Source organism: Mandrillus leucophaeus, unplaced genomic scaffold, assembly GCF_000951045.1.
Source record: "Mandrillus leucophaeus isolate KB7577 unplaced genomic scaffold, Mleu.le_1.0 Scaffold278, whole genome shotgun sequence".
Taxonomy (NCBI): Eukaryota; Metazoa; Chordata; class Mammalia; order Primates; family Cercopithecidae; genus Mandrillus; species Mandrillus leucophaeus.
Window position 1 is genome coordinate 2,575,254 of NW_012102898.1, and position 21,115 is coordinate 2,596,368.

Consider the following 21,115-nt stretch of genomic DNA (forward strand, 5'->3'; position numbering starts at 1 on the left):
GTGTTAAAATAATCGAGAAAATAGAAAAAATTAGAATTTTAGTGAAGACTAACTTGTTGACATATATAGGTAATACAGAAAACTTTTTAAAAACAGAGAAGAATATTTCCATTAGAGATGAGTGATGCTATTTTATAAGAAAACAAAATATATTATTAAAGTTTGTGCAGCAATCCCATTATTTCTTCTCTAGCCTCTGGAGAATAAGTCTTTCTTATTTTTAGATTTTCTTCTAAAAGAAATATATTTTTAACATGATGTCTTAAAAACAGCCCATTTAAAAGCAAATTAACCCATTCTAACCCCAATTAAAGCAAAGCATGCTTATTGATGGAATGCTAGTCTACCAGACAAAAATAAAATTCTGAATACTCAGAATATATAATAGAACTGGTATCCAGTTTGCTTGTTCTAAGTAAATGTCATACAAATAACATTTTCTAGTATAAAATAACAATTAAAATAGAATTTTCAAAAGTGACTTGCAACTTCATTTGTTCAAGAGCTAGTGTATAGGGGTGAATTCACACACATCACTTATAAACCTAATCAGCAAAAAAACTTCAATGCCCCTAGAAAGGTTTTGTAAGAAGCAAAGTTTAAAATATATTACTAGAGCTTCACATATTAATTTGATTTATATATAAAAAGATAATTTGCTTAAAAGAATGAAAGAAAGGCAACAGAAAGATCATTTGTGAAACTTGATACATCAGTGGAGGTTATTGGTCATAAAAACATACTATGAAACATACTATAAAACATACCATGAAACATACTAATGAAAGCCAAATACCACATGTTCTCACTTATCAGTGGGAGCTAAATGAGAGAAAGAAATGTGAATCGAGGTGATCTGCCAAATGGTGCAACAATTTAGCTTCACCATCAGAGTCTCCATTATACCAGTAAGAACTACATATAAAGGGAAACCTATTCAAGTTTTAAAAATACAAATGTGCTTTCTGAGGTCTAAACTACCATTATTTGGCAGTTAATAACTATATTTGTACTAAGTAAACAAGGATGATACAAAGAAAATGCGATATTCTTCCTTTGGTGGTGGCATTATCTGTAAATGGCATTTCAAGCCTGATTCATGTTTTAAATATGATGAACAAAATGAATGAGCTTGTTTATTTTTAGCACAGCCTTTGTTTTTCTCATTTATATATTATCCTCACAAGTTGCAAAGCAAAATTTGTTTCCTTAGCATCTTGAAACAAATATACTTAGTATATTGTATTTATATTGCATCTTACCACTCTACTTGCAAAACTATTAAAGCAAATCAAGAAAATGTTCACTAAATGTCAAAATTACTAAGTCTATAAATTCAGAAAGCTTTTCAACTTTCTATCATTGAAAGTCTGCATCCAAAGGGTAAAAGTTGTTTTCAAACAGTTAGAAAAACTAAGGCGGTGCATGATCAATAAAGCAAAAGTGGCAAATTAAAACAACTGATGACTCCATTTTAAGAGTATGAATGTTCACTACAGTATTCTTTCAAATTTTACTGCAGTTTTGAAGATTAAAAATACAGTTTGGGGAATAATACAATGAGATACCACTACATACCTGCCAGAATGACTAAAATGAACAAGACAGACAATAACAAGAATATATCTCATAATGATGTAGGAGCATAAATTAGTAGAATCATTTTGGAATATGATTTCTCTTTATCTATTAAAGCTGAATATACACATACCTTATAATGTAACAATTCTACTTACAATATACACCCAGTAAAAAGGCACACATATTTTCTCCAAAAGCCAAATACAAGAATGTTCATAGTTATATTATTTGTAAAAGTTTTTAATAGAAATAGTAAATAGAATAGTAGTAAATATTAAATACAATAGTAAATAAACTAGAAATTATCCATTCTACTACTGAAGGGCTTTTGTGCCATTTCTATTATTATTTCAAATAATAGTCAATAATATTAATTACTAATATTACAGTTAATAGTTAATAATAGAAATGGCACAAAAGCCTTTCAGTAGTAGAACAAATAACTTATAGTATATTTATACAATGGAATGATCTACAGGAATGAAAATGCTTAAACACCTGATTCATTCCACATAATGGATGCTTTTTACAAAAGTAATGTTAAAAAGCCAATAGAAAAATACTGTGGAAATATTTTTCAATGGAAAAATACTGTATAATTTGGTTTATTTTAAATACACAGGCAAATGCCACGTATACTGTTAGAAGTGAGAATAAAGAGGTTATATCTGGGGAAGAGAACAGGACTGTAAAAATGCAAAAGGTAGGCTTCAGGAATGCAGGTGATATTCCATTTTATATGAGTGATGGTTACCTGTGTATGGTATTCACTTGAGCCCTATTATCTATGTGTGATGTACTTCAAATTTATTTTCTGAGATACAGTATGGGCTGTGTGGCAGGAAATATCTTAAACCCTGGAAATCCAAAGGTAAGTGAATGCTCATTATCCTGGGTTAAGGAAGGTTTACTTTTTACTTGGAGGTGAGAAAAAAGGAAAAGAATAAGCTAATAAACAGTATTGAAGAACACGAAAAATTGGCTAGTGTGATACAGAACTACTTTAGGGAAAAGGGTTTTGTTTTTAATAGGATGAGAAGAGCATGAAGGACAAGAAGGTTGCAGTAAAAAATATGAGAGAAGGACATTCAGACTAAAGGAATAAGCAAGTTCAACTGCTTAGCATATTTAAGGAGGGGATAAAACTGTCACTTAATGAGCATAGATAGTGATCAAGTTGGAGAGGGAGGCTAGATGAGAACATAAGAAGTTTTTGAGGCGATGGCAAGAATTCAATCTCTTGTTTTTCATATTGGGATCCTTGGAAGAGTTTTGAAAGAGAGGAACAACATCTACTGATTTATACTTATAGGAAGTATTTGCTGATTGTCATATGAATATATGAATGATTTGAGAAGGGTATTTGCTGATGGAAGTCAAATGAAAGAAATCATTATAGAAGAGATCAGGATTTGAACCGGTAGGGTGGTAGCAGAGATACACGTAGTGAACATATTTTAAAAATATTTTAGGGTTAGAACATATAGGACCTGAGAGTGATAGCAGGGATAAGAGTGACAAAGGTGTAAAGGATCTCTGTCAGTTTTCAGCTGGTACAAATGGGATCATTTACTCAGATGTCAGAAACATGTTAAATCTGAGCAGAGTAAATAGGTGGTGTCGTCCCCAGATGTGTTTTAAAGATGGAAGTTTCCACCAATTTGGGAGGTCGAGGGGGGCAGATCACTTGAGTTCAGGAGTTTGAGACTACCCTGGCCAACGTGGTGAAACCCTGTCTCTACTAAAATACAAATATCAGCAAGGCATGGTCATGTACAGCTATAATCCCAGCTACTAGGGAGGCTGAGGCAGGGGAATCACTTGAATCCAGGAGGCAGAGGTTGCACTCCAGCCTGGGCAACAGAATAAGATCTTGTCTCCAAAAAAAAAAAAAAGATGGAAGTTTCCAGCGCACACTTACGGGAAGGATCATTAGAGAGTGATACTTTGATGATGTAGCCAATTAAAGAGAGAAGTCAGGGAGGGTATGGGGGCAGAATCCTGAGAAGGAGGTGCAGATACAGCATGTGTTGTCCTTCACTATAATTTGAATAGAGGCAAGAGATTGGAATATTGGTACTAGTTCATATAGATTGGTAGAAGTGAGCTTGTCACTATCCCATCGATTTAGAAAATTCTTTTCTGAAATGTGATGTGAGCCCATCAGCTGGGATCCAGGGTGCAGTGAGTGTGGGTGCTGGTCGGTGAAGAGGCATTATGGATAGAAGAGGAAAGCTGGGCATGCTCCATTCTGACCTGGCTACTTTTAAGTAAGTGTATCCCGTAGAGCCGTCTAGGAATTTCTATGACTTAAATTTACTCCTCTACAAAATGCAGTTAATGATATCTACCTACACTCCAGTGCAGTAGGCCAAGAAGGATATGTCATATAAAAAAATGATTACTACATGTTGAGGTTCCAGAAAATACTGGCAGTTAATCTGGTTGACTATGCATGCACAAGTAAATTATAAATGATACATTATATAAATATAACATTAACTAAATCAATGAGATATAAAATCTGAGTTCAAAGTATACATTTTTCTTAAATAATTTCTACGATTTTTTCAGCATACCATGTCTCCACATTGTACTTAATAAAAATTCTGTTAAATTTTTATATTTTTGTACATTGACATTCATTTTGCCAAAATAATACACTTTTATATGTCATAAAACTGTAATTTTCTTATGTAGTGATTTTTAAATAAAATTCAATATGTTGGGAAAAATTGAGTGGTTCTAGATGAAAAATAAGTATGAAGAAAAGTAAATGATGAGGTCTGTAGGAGGATTGTGTACTATAAAAATATCTGAGTGAATGTATTTTCAATGAAAGGCAAGGTCTAGGTTGAGCATTTAGAGCAGAAAGTTCAATAACAAACACAATTTGATCTGAAGCAACTGTTATTTTAAATATTTTACGTCTCTTAGGTAATAAAATTTTTACAAATAATACTTTTTTTGCAGTTGGTAATAAATTAGAGATATAAACACATATTAGCTAAGGACAAACTATTATTGTAGAGTTTATCGATTAGAACAATCTGGCTTTTCCATTTAGTTAATGCATTACTTTTTCATTTTAAATGTTTGGCATTCCTTTTAGTAAAAGAATGGGTATCATTTCTAGGATGCTGACAAAGTGTCCTAGTTTACTTCTTTCTGAAAGCACAATTTTACACTTGGAAGAGTCAGCACATCCAGGATGCTAATACCAAATTTAAGTGTTAAAAATACCTTTTTGCATACACATTAAATCCTCTTTAGCACCGGACTGAAAATGGAGTGAGATGCTTTCCCAGAGAAACAAGCTATTCCTAACGGTTACATATTTCTAGAGTCACAGTCACATAAGAACTGCGTCTGAAGTTGGCGAGAGCACCTCATCTGAAACGGTGATTCATACTTAGCAAATTTCGACCCAGTGAAGTTCATATTCTATTGATTCTTATTGTGTCATACTTCTTTTCCCTTTTATTACCTGAGTGAGTGTTAAATGGCTCAAATTAAAGAATTCTTAATTAAACTTCCATAAATTCTGTTTAAAAACTCTGAAAAAAAACTAATTTAAATTTTACTTTACATAATACATTAAAAAGATCCAGGAAAAAAAAAAAAAAAGGTCTTTAGATATCACAGACAATGCAAAAAGCTCACCGATTCTGGCAATCTACATAATTACAGAAAAAAAGAGATTAAGGGGAAGAATACATTTTATCTACACACACACACACACACGTACATACACACACATTTGTTGTTTCAGTATAGAGTGGACACAGTAGTCAACTAATAGTTATAACCTTTCAACGGTCTCGAAGAATCGCCAATTGAAGATTGTCAGCTGCAGTATTTCAGGGAAAGAATCTGGACTTAGTCTTACTAAGGGGTTTCAGAAGATCAGATGCTCTATTACTCAGGCATATTCTTTAGTAGTATAAGGTAGATGGTCTTTGAAAAAAGAGGATTAATGAGGACTGGAGGGGATTGGGAGGATTAGAAAGATTGGTAGAATCCAGAGTGACAGAGGAAAGAAATAAGACTGTTAGAAATATAATGATATAGAGTTGAAAATAGGAAAACAAAAGAATACCTACAAATTTCTAAGGATAAGACTAACTTATGGCAACATGACAGGATATAAAGAAAGAAACAGTGATGAAAATGAGTTATGAGGCAAAAATAAAGACAAGAACACATCAGATTGATACACTGTTTTGTAGAGATTTTAAAGATCTAATATTAAGTAAGGATTAAGTAGAATAGTATGGGTTAAATAACACTTGATTTTTAAAAAGCTGAATAAAATTAATGTCTGCATGTTTACATATATATGTTTTTTTCAGGTTTATGGAAAAAGGTGTAAATGGATAAACAAGGTATTAATTTGTGGATATACAGTTTGTAGACATTTCAGCTCAGTGGGGATTGAAGAAAGGGAAATAAAATATAACTTGACTTGTGACAATAAACACCTGTCACTTAAGAAATTAAAAGAACAAAAACAATAATTCAGAAAAGTGAAACAAGTAAGAGAAAAATAAAATGGCACTTCCTTGTGTGTCAGAAATGAACACATAATTGGGAGTTGGTTCTGCTTCTGAGTACCCAGCCAGGTTCTTTGGAAGCAGATCAGATGCTGACGTAATCTCGGCAAACTGGTGCTTTCACAGGCTTTGCACTTAGCTGAAGTTATTCCCCAAAGCTTTGGCTCATTTGCACGTTTTTTATTACCTAGAATTCAGTTATTTGAATGAGGCACTCTGATAAAGAATACGGAAACTCAGATGGACAATTTGCGTCAGTATTTCCAAGATGACCAATCAGACAGATTAAAGAAGACTGGTATATGTCAGTCCATTTGCACATTCCATCATGTCTAGGATTGTTTCATGGGCAGGCAGGCAATTCATATGACTGCTTTTAGAATCCTCTGCTAAAGAGGGCTTTTATAACCAGGTATAAGCAAACAATATCCATGAGACATTTTAAATAAAGAAATAAAATTGATACCAGCCAGATTTAATTAGATAATTTGCCTTAACCCATTCCTTTATTTTTTTATACCCTTGAAATTTGTTTGACATTTTTCTCTTAATATTTTCATAGGTGTTATGATTTAAACACGAGATAATGCCATTCAAGCTGGGAGGATAAGTTTTTCCCTATTTAGCAGTTTTGAAAAGGTTAAGCAGCATCCTAGTCACTTAGTTAAAAATTAGTTTGATCAGTAAACATACACAGACTTCTATATTCTCATTCTAAGCCAATCTTTGTTAATTATACCAGGTTACATTTTTTAATTGAGCTATAAAATATTCTATTACGATTAAATTCACTTTTTTTAATGACACTGTGAAAAGTTGAGTAACTATTTCCTGCATTACAAAAGTAAAAAGGAGAGGGTAATATGTTTATTTTGCAACATATTCTATATATTACTTTGTTTATTGTTTGTATAGATGAATAACTGAATAATTTACCTAAGACTGTACAAAATAATTCAATACTATTTTAATTACATTTGGACACAGGAACTGGAAGTTCAATAAACTCACATAAACAGTAATAATATATCATTACTGGAGACAAGAATGTATTCATTAGGTAGGATGAATTATTTTCTTTCATTAGGAATAAAATTTACCTTCTTTTTGAGAAAACTTAACATCCTTCAGGAAACTAACCTTTAGGTTTCATATGACTGTTTCATCAATTTACTTTTGAGTAATATAACAATTCCAGATTGACAGTATAATTATTACAGATTAAATAACATTCTATATGTCTCTCCTTGGAAAATTCACATGATATGCTGTTTATATATATGCAGGAACTTCATAAACCTCAATATGCTAGTTTTATTAGTTTTCCATTGCTGCTGCCAAAAAGCACCACGAATTTAGTGGTTTAAAAAAACACTAAGTTATTATCTTGCAGCTCTGTTGGTAAGAAGTCTGACATAAGTCTCAACTGAGCTAAAATCAAAGTGTTAGCGTGACTGTATTCCGTTCTAGAGGCACTAGGGGAAAATCCATTTCCTTTGTCTTTTCCAGTTTCTGGATGCTGACCAAAGCACTTGGCCCTCTTCCTTCATACTCCAAACCAGCAAAATCAGATTGAGTCCTTCCCAGATGGGATCGCTGTGTCCAACTCTCTTTCTCCCTCTTTCACTTTTAAAGACCCTTGGGATTACATTGGACCCACCAAGTTTATCCAGGATCATTGCCCTAATTTAGGTTCTCTGATAAACGACCTTAATTCTATCTGCAACCATAACCCTCCACTGCCATGTAATATAATCACAAGTTACAGCAATTAGTATGTGAACATCTTGGGCACCATTTTTCCGCCTACCATGCTAGCATTCAAGGTAGTCACATGCAGCACTTATACATTAATATGTTTGAAGTATTGCTGTAACTTCGCTCATAGAGTGAGTTTCAGAAGCTACATCACTTAATTTATCTTAGAATATAAATATTCTGAGTGAAGTTTGGTTGATAAAGAACTAGCCAATCAAGCTGATTATTGTCTCTTAAGTTTAATAAACAGTGTGATTATAAAGCCATAAAGTGATTGTTGGTGGGGATGGAGAGAGATTGGGGGGGGGGGAGAGAGGGAGAGGGGGGGGGGGGGAGAGAGAGAGAGGGAGGGAGGGAGAGAGAGAGAGAGAGAGAGAGAATGTGTATATGTATGTGTCTTGGGATAGTTGTATGAAGGAGTACTTTAATTCATATGAACAATACTGAAATCATCTTGCAATACAATAATTTTGTATATTTGCTAAAATATCAGTTTCACAACTTAATAATCACCTCAGACCTTCTGCTGAAACTATAGATTTATATCTTGGTTCCTAATGATTTAACTTGCACTTAAAAGTCTGGGCATAAATCACTAGGAAATGGCAAAGTAAAAACATACGGTCTTTCAATTGATATATTGGCTGGGGAAACTTCATATCTTGTCTATTCTTCTTTTACTATAATCATTTGTAGGGTAAATTGGGGTTGTCAGCAAAGAACATTTTAAAAGAATTAGTACTAAAAGAGATATGTTTTATGCCGCAAAGTAGTCAGATGTGAAAAAGCAATAATTATAACATCCAATTTAGGTAAACTTAATAAATATAATAGAAGATAAAATATATTGACTAATAAAATACATAGATGATTACACCAGTAATTTCGGGCAAAATTTGTTTTTACGGCATCAAGAATGTTCCATTTGTTTCTAATAGCAGACTCACACTGATGTAATAAAAGCCATCTATGACAAACCCACAGCTGACATAATACTGAATGGGGAAAAGTTGAAAGCATTCCCTCTGAGAACTGGAACAAGACAAGGATGCCCACTCTCCCCACCCTGCTTCAACATAGTACTGGAAGTCCTAGCTAGAGCAATCAGACAAGAGAAAGAAATAAAGTATATTGAAATTGGTAAAGAAGTCAAACTGTCACTGTTTGCTGATGATATGATTGTTTACCTAGAAAACCTTAAAGACTACTCCAGAAACCTCCTAGAACTGATAAAACAATTCAGCAAAGTTCCAGATACAATATTAATGTGCACAGATCAGTAGTTCTTCTACACACCAACAGCGACCAAGCAGAGAATCAAATCAGGAACTCAACCCCTTTTACAATAGCAAAAACCAAACCAAAACAAAACAAAACTGAGGAATATACTTAACCAAGGAGGTGAAAGACCTCTACAAGGAAAACTACAAAATACTGCTGAAAGGAATCATAGATGACACAAACAAATGGAATCACCTTGAATACAGAATGATTTCCATAAATACATACATCGGAAAGAGTAAGTAACTGCAAAAAATTTTAAGATGAACATTTTTTAATTAAGGAAATCTACTCTTTATACCTAAAATAAAAATTACACTAAATATATGTTGAATATGTGTTCATACATATTTGTGAGTTTCCATTTCCATAATTTAAATGTATTTTAAGACAGAGTCTTCCTTGAAATCCATCTTCCCAAGCTTCAAGACAGTCACTCACCAGAGCATCCTCCTCCCACTACAGCTACTCCTTAGTTGCTAGTGTCTCCCCGTCTTTTCAACCTACAGGTGTTTGTTGCTCCACTTCCGGTCCCTTATGTTCTTAACGTTTTCTCTCATATTCATTATCTTCACTTTAAGTGCAATCTAATATTGCACATGAATTTTTATTTTATTCCTGCACCACAAAGCTCTCTCTGCAACTCCACAGTTGCGTATTCCACTGACTCCATTTTATCCTCACTTGGACGTCTCAGTCTATAAATGTGCAAAACTCAGGTCTTTGTTTCTACTGCCTCTCTCCTTCTCCTGTCCAACTTGATTCTCCTCAAGTATTTTGTTTCTTAGGGAATATCAACTGCTTCCTTCTTATTGTTTAGGATGCAAATATCACAGTGTACCCTTTCCCATCACTTTATCCCATCAGACTTATATCTTAAATAGTAACACATCCTGCCAACTTTATTTTCATGATAAATGCAGAATCAAACCTTTTCTCTCAATCTCCACTGCTGTCACTCTGCTGCAGACAGCATCATCTCTCCTCGGAATTCTTGGGATGGATCTGTAACTGGCCCTGTTTCTGTTCTTGCTCCTCTTCAGTCTATCTGCAACACAGTGGCAAGAGTTTCTTGTTGAAATATCGATCAGATAATGTCACCTCTCTGCTCAGAATGATCAAATACCACCCATAATCTTGTAGGAAAAATCCAAAGTTCTTACACAAATCCAGAATCTACACATGATCTGGTTTCTATTATTTCTTAACATTATCACCTCCTATATTCTATTTGTTAGTCCATTTTCTGCTGCTATAACCAAACACCACAGAAGGAATAATTTACAAAGAGCAGGCATTTATTTCCTCACAGTTCAGTTATGGAGGCTAAGAAGTCCAGGACTGAAGGAACTGGCATCTGGTGGGGGCTTTCTTGCTGGGTCTTCATGTTGTGGCAAGAGCAAGTGAACCCACTCCCAAAAGCTCTCTTAATAAGGGCTGTAATTCACATCCTCATGACCTAAGCACCTTTGAAAAGATGCCACTTCCCAATACTGTTGCATTGGAGGTTAACTTTCCAAGACATGGATTTTGAGGGACACATTCAGATCATAACACTCCATTTCAATTACTTCACTGAGCTCTGCTGTTCTTGTTGTGTGTCAAATAGCCAGGGGTGTCCCTTCCCTAGGACTCTTGCACTTGCTTTTCATACTCCCTGGAATATTGTTCCTGAGATATCAACATGGTTCATATACATACTTCCTCCTGGGCTTTATTCAAAGTATTCTTCTTAGAAAGAGCTTCCTAGCCAAATAGATAAAATATCAAACCACCATCTATCTCTTGACAATCTTTTTTCTGCATCGCTTTTTCATTTTTTCCCTTTAACAATTTTCTACAAATACTATAAAATATGAATTATGCCCTGGTTTACCAGCTTTCTTCTCAAATAGATTGCAACCTCCATGAATGAATGAATACGAAATTTTAATTTACTATAGAACAGGTAAAATATAATTTAATATGTAATTGGATTTTATTTTTGCCTTAAAAAAATTTCTGCAAGTAGAATTTTAGTTACCAAAATAGGAACTCTACTGATTGGTCTTTGGGAACTGGTTTATTTTATAACCTCAATCATACAATGCTTTCCCATCTATTGCTCAGCTAAATAGAACAAATGACTCAAAAAGTGGGTACTCCATAACAGCAAAATTAACTATAACCAAAATATATTTTCACGTACACTATCATGGCTCATTCAAATTACATCACATTAGTAAAAGTTACTAATGAGACATTAAAAAATAAATATAAACAACACAGAAAAATCTGAAAAAGTCATATTTCTCTCTCACAATAATTTCTCTGAAATTTAAAAAAAAATTATAGCATACATACAATTTAGTATTAAGCTTAATAATTTATATTTAGTTGCCATACATTTATCATTGCTTTATTCAAATTATTAAATTAATTTTACCTTATTAAGGAGTTTCTTCATTTTTGTGATATTTTTAATTATTTCCTAATTTATTCTCACAAGTTGTGTATAAGGGAGTCTACCCTATCCTATCTCTCACAGTGAGTTGCAAATTGCTTTTTAAAATCGATATATTGATTTTCACTTCCACCAGGCAGGAGTAAGTATAAGTAAAAGTTTGATCATAACTGTGTCAACATTGGTTTCAGAAATTCTTTAAAACATTATAATTTGAGGCCAGGCGCTGTGGCTCACGCCTGTAATCCCAGCACTTTGGAAGGCCAAGGCATGCGGATCACGAGGTCAGGAGATCAAGACAATCCTGGCTAACACGGAGAAACCCCGTCTCTACTAATAATACAAAAAACTAGCCAGGCATGGTGGCGCGCACCTGTAGTCCCAGCTACTCGGGAAGCTGAGGCAGGAGAATCGCTTGAATCTGGGAGGTGGAGCCTGCAGTTAGCCAAGATCGTGACCCTGCACTCCAGCCTGGGAGACAGATTGAGATTCTGTCTCAAAAAAAAAAAAAAACATAAAAGTATATATATAATTTGATGGATTACAATGGCATCCAACCTCATTTATATCACATTGGTAACTGTGGATCTAACCTAGATATTTTTATTTAAAATACTTTTAATATCAGGTGGACTGAAAATAATTGGATCGCATGACATTATCAGTAATATCTAATTGTGCATAGTTACATATAAGTCATACATAAGTCATCTGTATTAATCCTAAAGGCCTCAAAATAATGGCAATAAATACCTATTTGAGAATCTTTATGATTATCTAAACATAAAATGAAATAGAAATGATAGTTGAATTCCTTTTCAGTGGAGGCATCTGCGTATCTTCAATTTATTTTACCAACAATTCATCTATCATATTCTATGTGTTTAGAGTAAAAGCTTGAATTAGACATAGTCCTGGCATTAAAGGACGTTGATTAAAGCAAATATTTCACTCAATATTTTTAGGAATCAAACTTTGTTCATTTTGTTCTCAGACCTACCAAGAAATTTCTAAATTTATGTGGCTCAACGATGTAGAAATTTGTGTATCAGAACTTTCTAGTATCCACAGAAGCAACATCCGAGCATGTCAGGGTGCACTAGGGCAAATGCTCGTCTTAGACCTGCTCCTACATTTCCTCTCTATCTGTTAATTTTCCCAGAAATAACTTCCTGGAACATGTACCACACTCAGAAGTCAAAATACTACCAGTAGTGATAGAGGTTCTTACTTATTTAACTTGTGCTGGTCTTTTCTTTGTCATTTAAAAAGATTGTAATAAGGGATTATTTAAATAGATAATATATTTATGCAATCATATGCAATAATCAAAATGCATAATAATAAATATGGCAGGGACACCCACCAATTCAAAGTACCTTAACCTAATGAGTGACCTGTTAACAAATGGATGTCTTTAACATTGAACTAAGCATCAGACATATGCCTAACGGCATATTGGACTCATAAAAAAGTCATGTATCCTCTCTACTATTCACATGGAAGACAAACATCCTACAAAATTAGTTACATATAATATTATGAAATTGTATTTATTTTATTTAAATACATATTTGTGCACATGTTTATGTGACTGTATGCCTCTCTATATCACTATATCTTTCTAAAAATATATGTAATTTTAGTTGTACACATACATATCCATATTAATCTATTCATTGAAAAATTATTTTTAAAATATACACCAAGCATTAATAACAGTTACTGTTTAAGAATAAATCTCAAGTCACATTCTATATTTTATATGTCTACATTTTTACGACAAATTGTAAATGTGGATAATATGAGGAAGGATGGAAATAAAAGTTGAGGTGTATTCATAATCTTAAATTACATATTTCAAATTTAAGATTTCAAAATATTAGAAATTTAGATGTTCACTTTCATCCATGAAAATAATATAACAGAGAACACTAACCTTTCTTGTAGATGATTTTTAACCACATTAGAATAACTGAAAGACTTAGCATGCTTAATCAATTTTAATCAGACAAATCATCAAAGACATTGAATCTATGATAATTTGCCAACATTAGTGTAGACCTTTGCAAATTGTAAGCCAGTATAAAACTTTGTATATTGGGTTTTTACACCTATTATCATCACCTTTTAGGGATAAAGAAAATGGACTACAGATCAGATATGCACAACGCGTCAATCCATGTCAGTATCCACCCTCTGCCATGTCTTCAAATCATTAAGCTCAGTTCTTTTCCATTGTGCTACACATGAGCACCTGTCTACAACTGTACGTTTTAAATCAAACTGTTTTCATTTTACTTCTGGAGGCTTTAAACACTAGAAACTACTCCAAACACATAGAATAACTAGAGTGAATGCTCCCTCCCTACAACCCACGCATACACAAACTCCCAAAATATAATAGAAGCAATTATAGAGAAGAATCAGTATCTTTTATTTATTATTTATATTAAAAGATCATCTGAAAAAAATTAAAGTGAAATTTGTCTTTAACCTCAACATTTATATTATCTCTCAGTTTTAATTTCCTCTTGTCCCAAAAATGCTAGCATATGATAATATAGCCCTCGTCCCTCAGTTTACTGGCAAGATCTTTCACAGTACTGTGTTAGGGATCTAGGAAAACACCTACCAGTTGAAACATATTCATTATCAAAGCGAAAGGAGGGGATTTATCTGTAGAGCACCCAAACTGGACTGGGCAGTTGCCTACTCAAACAGCATACGCATGAACCTTTTTCTAGATACATCCTTTGATTTGGCTTACAGCAGTGGTTCCCACTGAGTGGTTCTCAAAATTGCATTGAGAACTACTGCTCAAAATTGCTCTAAGCAGTGGTTCTCAATGCAATTTTGCACTCTCCCCAGGGGATAGTTAACAGTGTTGAACAATGCACAGAGAGATTTTTTTATTGACACAAGTTGGAGGTGCTACTACTGGGATCTAGTGGGTAGAGAATAGGTATGCTACTAAGGAGCCTACAATACACAGAAAAGTCCCCCAGGAGAATGATAGAGCTCACAATACCAACAGCACCAAGGTTAAGAAGGCCTAATCTAGAACGTCGTACTACAGAGATGTATAATGGAAAAGTATAATGAAGGCATACAATTAAGCACACTAGGGCTTAAAGTTCTCTACTTGTTAAAAAAAAAAAAGAAAGAAAGAAAAGAAAAGAAAAAGAACACCATATATGTGCTCTGTCTTTAATGTCTCAATCTCTCTCATTCTTCACCAGACTTCACTGTATCAGATATATGGATTCAATAGAAGTAAGTTTTTCCTGGTCAATAAGTTCAATATATTTTATCCTAGCTCTGTTGAAGTGTTCCATGCATGTTTAGAGTCCGAAAGACAGTTAAGTCAGGTTGCAGATACTTAAGGTATACTCCTGTCCAATAAGTTAAATAAAGGACTGTTGGGGGGTCCCAAAACTTGCACATGTGTGGTTTGTATTCATTAGACTGCAAAAATCAATGCAAAGCCTAATAATGCTATTTGTATCAGCCAATGAGACTAAAGTACTTCATATTTATAGCAGCTTTCATCTAAATAATGTATAAAGTTGGAATAAATGACTCATGTATTCTCACAAGTCCACTATATCCATTTGAAATCAGTCATGGAGAGGAATCATAATTTCCAAATTGCACAGTGTATGGACTTCATTCTAGCACTGGTTGCTATTGTTCATGCTTGTGACTGCTATAGCTAATTATAATCAGTCTGCACTGGATACAGTTACAGCTAGAGTTTCCTGCCACTCACTGTCCTTCCACTATTATATTCTCCTTTGCTACTGGGTTATCTTCAGCTGGGCATTTCTGTTGCATGTATACCAGTCAATGCTCATTTTCTACCTCCCATTGTTTTCAGATAGGCAATCAATCTTGACCATTGGTATCAGTTCCTTTTTGTTTGTTTGTTTGGTTTCTTAAGTTAGCTTTCTCCGAGAAAAAGCATCAGAAGTATGGTTCATAAAATACCCACCAAGGTGCACTAAGTGAATGTCTTATGGAGGAAGTATATCGGTTGACCTATCCCAGGTTAATTTATTATTAAGATATCCAGAATTAAATAAATAACAGGAGGCTTGAGGACAACTGCAATCATAATTGGTGATAGCACCAGAGTGTTACACAATGGAACTAATTATCTACGAGTATCACATCCTACCTTCTTCCTCCCACATCCCAACAAGGTATATGTGAGATCTAGGCTGGACCTCAAACTCTTGATTTAGAATTAAGCATTTACTCTGGTAAGACAAATACACTAAAATAAAAGAACAATTATTGCAGGAGCAAAGCCCCCTGCTTTGAAAAATCCGTGGGTGATCCCAGAGTGAAAAATAAAGGTTTGAAAACACAGTCAGAGCCTGTAGTTAGTTTTTTTGGCTGCATAACAAAATCTTCCTCTGATCTGTCTCTCGGCTCAAAGCAGTGATGCCATCACCTGAGCAAACCGAAAACCGTAATACTTTTAGCTAAGATTTTTATTTTATTTTTCTTGACTTCCAACAGGGAAAAAGCAAGGAACATTTATTCTTGACTACAACATTAAATGCAATGAGACATTGAAATAAAAACATCTTAATAGCCCTAGCTAATAAAATTCTATTTTTTCACCTGTTACATATGAAAGATTTGCCTAGAGCCACATCTGTACACAACACACACACACACACACACACGCATAAGGCATTTTACCTTGTTTTGAAGACATAAAAATCAAGACAAAATAATAGTTATTTCCATACTCAAACAAGAAGTTAAGAAAGGGAAATGAATGGGAGTTAACAAACATAAATAAAGTGTGTTGCTGATCACAGGAGCCTACCTAATTTCTTTTCATGCATCATTTATAAGTGCCCTTTAAAAGAAGCAAAAGTTTCATCTTAAGCTTTAATAAGCATTTAAGGCTGGGATTCGTGGGAAGAAAAAAAAAAAAAAAGAATGAAAGAATATAAATGAGGCTTGTCCTGCTGCAGTTTCGGTGCTCAGAAATCACGTAATTTTAGAGGATACTGGAAAGGCAATAATTTAAAAAAAAAAAAAAAAGCACTATCAAAAATTCAATTTCAGTGCCCCTGTTTCTATTCTGACCATGCGTCCCTTCACTTTTACAGATACACATAAATGACAGCTTATACTCCTGCCATCACTATTGCAATGTGCCTTGCAGAGAGTATCCTTCCAACTTCTTCAGGAAAGACAACAGCACAGCCACAGATAAACATAAACAGACACGCAGCTGGATTCTGAGACTCGCATTCGATAGGCTCTATGGCAGCATTCCTGCATAAGAAAATCCAAATGTATACCAGCGACAAGGCAGCCGGCATTAGCTACAACTTTCCCCTCAGCCCTCGATCCTGTGAAACCCGTAGGAGAGGAAGATTTCACCCAATATTGTTTTGACTCAGAACTGGGTAAAGCAGCCCCGCTGTACACAAAAATAGTCATGTCACTACAGAGTAAAGTGTCATTTATTGAAGCCTTACCTTGGCTGACTTGCCCTAACTGGTGGAAAGGAACTTAATTTAAAGAAGCAAAGAGGGGACTTTCCCAGAGCTCTGGGCACAGCTGCTCGCGGTCCTCGGAAAGCCCAGACTCAGGCTCCGCGCACCTCGAGCCCTGGGCTCCGAGGCTGGGGCTCTGCAGCTCCCGAGCGCGCCTCTGATTGGCTGGTGGCGCCTGTCTGCCTGATGCTGCGCTCTCCAGGTCTCTCCTCCTTCCTCTTCTCCCTGGCTCTCCTCTCCGCGGCTCCTTTCCCTTCTGCCTCCTTCTCCCCCCAACCCCCCATCGTGCACACTTTTGGGGCCGCACAAATTCCACAGCACGCAAAACGGACACCCTTTAGCCCCCTCAGCAAGGTCATGTGGAAAACAATTCAGCTCATACTACTACTCCTAAGTAAAATCCCTGATCCAAAGGCATCATCTTAAGTACCAGCTATCTTGAAAAATGACGGCCAGGACTCCGTGACAGTTTAGACCATCAATTCTCTGCGGGGGAGGGGAAACTGGGGAGCGAGAGGGGTTTGACTGTCAGATGGAGTGGGAGTAGCCACCGGGAGGGAACCAGGAAATCAGGCAGGGCAGGCGCTGATGTGGCAAGCTGGTAATAAATTTTCATATTCCCGTGCAAAGTCGTCACAGCCTGCTAAACATTCAACTGCTGGCTAATTCATCAGTGATCCATAGTCCGGTGGTAGCCATGAGATTTCGCTTGAGTGATGTCCTTTAACGCCTTCACCCAAAGTACTCAAGGTATGGAGGGTTTATATCAGACAGAGCTTCCCCTTGGAGGTCAGCATTTATATTTGTGAGGATGAATAGGAGCTGCGATCCTTTTCCAACTCCCTTTGCTTGTGCCAGGAAACCTAACACACACACACACAAACTTCTCACCTCTTATTACTCCAGAATAAATTAACTCGATTTGCAATGTACATAGCTTTTGATAACAGGGATTTGAGGTCTGATGGGCTACATTCAAAATTGATTTGGACAGCAGAAACAACTTTAGTACTTTCTCCCTGCACGAAGTCACCCACACTCACCCATTAAGAACATCAAGCATCCTTATTTAAAGTAAACAAGTGTAGCAGTTTATGTAAATTGAATGGCTATTCTAAGGGTCCCTTGGCAGATATATTGAGAATTGTACAAGACCCCCGTCATTGCAAACACTAAGAGAACGATATTACTTTTTCTGCTTGGTTGATAAAACTACAAATGCCCAGGTTCAGAGGTTTAAAGGAACAAAGACTTAAGCTTAAGAGAAGTAGAGTTATAGGGTGCACAAGCTCTAAAGGCCAGAATACATGGATTCAAATCACAAGTGGGACGTATCTTTACACCTGAACCTGTTTAAGCTTTTACCCTTCTCGGGGCCTCAGGAAACCACTCCAAAACCTGGAAGGCAATCCTCACTTTAGCAGGTCTCTGTGAATATTTAAACATCTGTGTACTTGTTCAAACTTATGATAAACTTTTGGTAAGGTTATACAACTTCTAATTAATTACCCCCTCTTTTCTTCTTCCCTGAGAAAGATCAAAGAGGTTGAAAAGATAAGGTAAGTTGTATTTCTTGGAAGTTTAAAGGGTCTGAGAGTGAATGTTTGAATCGGCTAAAGTCATATTTGACTATTTTGCTTGAGTGATGTGAAATGTGGAAGGATTTAATTTTATTTAGCTTTCGAAAAGATTAAACAAACTAACAGGAGCAATGAGGTAGAACAAGAGCTGGGTTATTTCTAATTGGGAAGGAATTGAACATTTCAGTGTTCTGTTGCTCTTAAGGAAGACATTAGAAGTCAATTAGAATTTGGAAATTTCCAAAATTTAAACTTTTAGAAAAAAATGGAATGGAAACAGCAGCATCAATATGCCAATATTATATTGTGCATTATATATTCTTTCTTATGCAGCTACTGTTTTAAATGGGGGATTCTCCTTGTGTAGTGTCCAGACACAAATTCTTAATTTATTTCAGTTTATTGAAAGAGATAAGAGAATACTTTTCTAATCTTTCTATGTTGATGAAGCCCTGAGTGCCCAAAGAAAGAAATAGCTATGAAAAATAAAAGGGATAGAAAAAGAATCTTTAAGTCTGTAAGAAGTCCTGTAGTTTAATTGTTAAAGTTCATGTAACAACATTCTCTAGAAAACCCTAATTCTGTTTATTTGATGGCCTCTAGCTGAATGAAATAAAATGTTTGTTTGTCAGCTTGCTACTGAAGCAGTGGCTGAGACACAAGCAATGAGCATCCTAGGAACATACTTGAAAACAAAACCTGCTTTTGCTGGTCTTCCTTGGTGGTTTTCCCTAGATAAGACTGTAATAAGTGCATCCAGTGGACAGTCATAATGGAAGTCAACAGGCACTTGCTCCTGAGTGCAACGACATGCAGAGAGAATTGTCAACACTGCCAACCAGGATAATCCATTTCTAGAAAAATGAATTCATTCATCCAGGAAGGATTTGTATCTATGAAACCACACTCTTGGAATAAGGGCTCTAGATTCTCCACAATCCCAATGAAGCATACACACTGGGTTTAAATGACTTCTGGAGTTTGACATTCTGAAACTGTGCCAACTTTCCCTAGCCATTGAAAAATAGACCCGTCAGCCACTTAGTGCATCTCTTGTATTTTCACCTTAAAACAAATGAGGAGGAGGAGGAGGAGGAGGAGGAGGCGGCGGTGGCGGTGGAGGAGGAGCAGGACCTGTCTCTTATACACATCTAGATGTGTATAAGAGACAGCATATAGATATAGATATATAGATATTAGATATATAGCTATACCTCTCTATCTAGCCTCTTAGTTCTAAGTCCCTGGAGAACCCTGACAGACACAATAGGTAATGTCATGGCCATTTTACTGATGAAGATATTAGGCACATATATTTATGTAATTTTTCATGTTTGTTTAGTTCCAGATACTGTGCCCTTAATTATTATGCCACGCTTCCTCTAACTATAACACAAGTCGCTAAAATGGCATATTGGCAGACTATTAAAAGTATTTTTCAGCCTAAAATATTAGAGCCTAGTTTAACCTGTTGGAGAAAATGCTTTCTGAGAGGAGGTGTTCTTTGAGCTGTATTCTTTGTTCTGAATCTTGAAAGAGGAATAAAGTAGAGGTAGGCTACAGAAAAAGCAAGGAATGGGTATAGTTCAAATGGTGAGGAAATGGAGGAGTTAGAGATGGTATCAGCTTTGTCAACTGAATGAATGCAATCTGGTAGGGTGTATATCTATATGTGTGTATATGTGTGCACATATATACACACATACGCATATATGTATACATACATGCACACACATACATGCATACATATGTGTATACACATACATGCATGCACACATGCACATATGCACATGCATGCATACTCACACATATGCATATATATATGCACACATGCACACATACACTTATGCACATACATGCATACGCAATACACATATGCACATACATGCATGCACATATACACATGTGCACATATATGCATGCACACATACACATGTGCACATATATACATGCACACATATATGCACATATATGCATACATGCATGCATATATATATATACACACACACACACACACACCCCTCTCTATTCCCTACGTTCTATTTCTCTGGAGAACCCTGACTGATAAGTAATGTGGTAAATAACTTTCTCTATCATTGAATATTAATGTCATCCCAAGTTTTTGATATAAACAATGTTTTAATGAACATCTCCGTTTATAAATTTTTCCTAGGTCTCTGACTATCACACTTGAAAAGGCTACTGAAATTGAAACTACTAAGTAAAATATATGAATTGTTGTCAAAACTCATGATTACTTTATTGCTTCCCAACACCACTAGTGACGAGTAAAAGATTAATTAGTTCCTTGCTACTTTCTAGCAATAACATTTTTTCCTTTTCTCAGTCTACCACGTCTAATGCTAACCTCTTCCAGTATATATATACACAGAG

General features: G+C 35.3%; 1 protein-coding gene across 3 annotated transcripts in view; it reads right to left on the reverse strand.

Moving 5' to 3' along the window:
- The window catches only part of CDH18 (cadherin 18, type 2), a 1,248,329-nt gene that overhangs the window by 557,633 nt on the left and 669,581 nt on the right, over positions 1 to 21,115 (reverse strand). For 2 of the 3 annotated variants that reach the window (XM_011984983.1, XM_011984980.1), the window contains exons 1-2: positions 17,124 to 17,366; positions 10,105 to 10,221 (exon numbers count right to left, since the gene is read on the reverse strand). The gene's annotated coding sequence lies outside the window, so the exon portion shown is untranslated. Of the gene's footprint in view, positions 1 to 10,104; positions 10,222 to 17,123; positions 17,367 to 21,115 lie in introns of those variants that run through there. The other variant, XM_011984981.1, reaches the window with a different exon arrangement.